The sequence below is a fragment of the Nannospalax galili genome, unplaced genomic scaffold (assembly GCF_000622305.1).
Source record: "Nannospalax galili isolate Female #2095 unplaced genomic scaffold, S.galili_v1.0 scaffold1209, whole genome shotgun sequence".
Lineage (NCBI taxonomy): Eukaryota > Metazoa > Chordata > Mammalia > Rodentia > Spalacidae > Nannospalax > Nannospalax galili.
The window spans coordinates 399,985-400,863 of NW_008358653.1; positions in this window are offsets into that span (position 1 = coordinate 399,985).

Consider the following 879-nt stretch of genomic DNA (forward strand, 5'->3'; position numbering starts at 1 on the left):
GTTATAATATGGCTTTAATTATGTTGAGGTATGTTCCCTCCAGTCCAATTCCCTCTAGGACTTTGAACATAAATGCATGTTGAATTTTATCAAAGGCCTTTTCTGCATCTATTGAGATGACCAAGCGTTCTTGTCTTTGAACTGATTTATATGATTTATGACATTTATTGACTTATGTATATTGAACCATCCCTGAATCTCTGGGAGAAAGCCAACTTGATCATTGTGAATTTTTTTTTTTTTTTGATGTGTGTCTGTATGTGGTTTGCAAGTATCTTATTGAGTATTTTTGCATCTATGTTCATTAAGGATATGGAACTATTGCTTTCTTTTTTGGTTGTATCCTTACCTAGCTTTGGTATTAGAGTGATGCTAGCTTCATAGAAGGAATTTGGAAGTTCTCCCTCCATTTCTATTTTTTTAAATAACCTAAGTAGTATTGGATGTAGATCCTTTTTAAATGTCTGGTAGAATTCTCCTGTAAATCCATCTGGTCCTGGGCTTTTTTTAGTAGGGAGGTTTTATATTATCATTTCAATTTCTTTTTGTGTTATGGGCCTGTTTAAGTTGTTAATCTCTTCTTGGTTTAGTTTTGGTGGTTCCCATGCCTTTAGATATCCGTCCATTTCTTTTAGGTTTTCAAATTTACTAGCATACAGGTTTTTAAAGTATTCCCTCATAATGTTCTGTCCCTTTCTGGTGTCTTTTGTGATGTTTCCCCTTTCATCTCTGATTTTGTTGATTTGGAGGTGACTTTCTTTCTTTTGGTTAACTGAGCTAGTGGTCTGTCAATCTTGTTTACCTTTTCAAAGAACCAGCTCTTGGAATTGTTGATTCTTTGTATTGTTTTCTTTGTTTCAATTTCATTGATTTCTACCT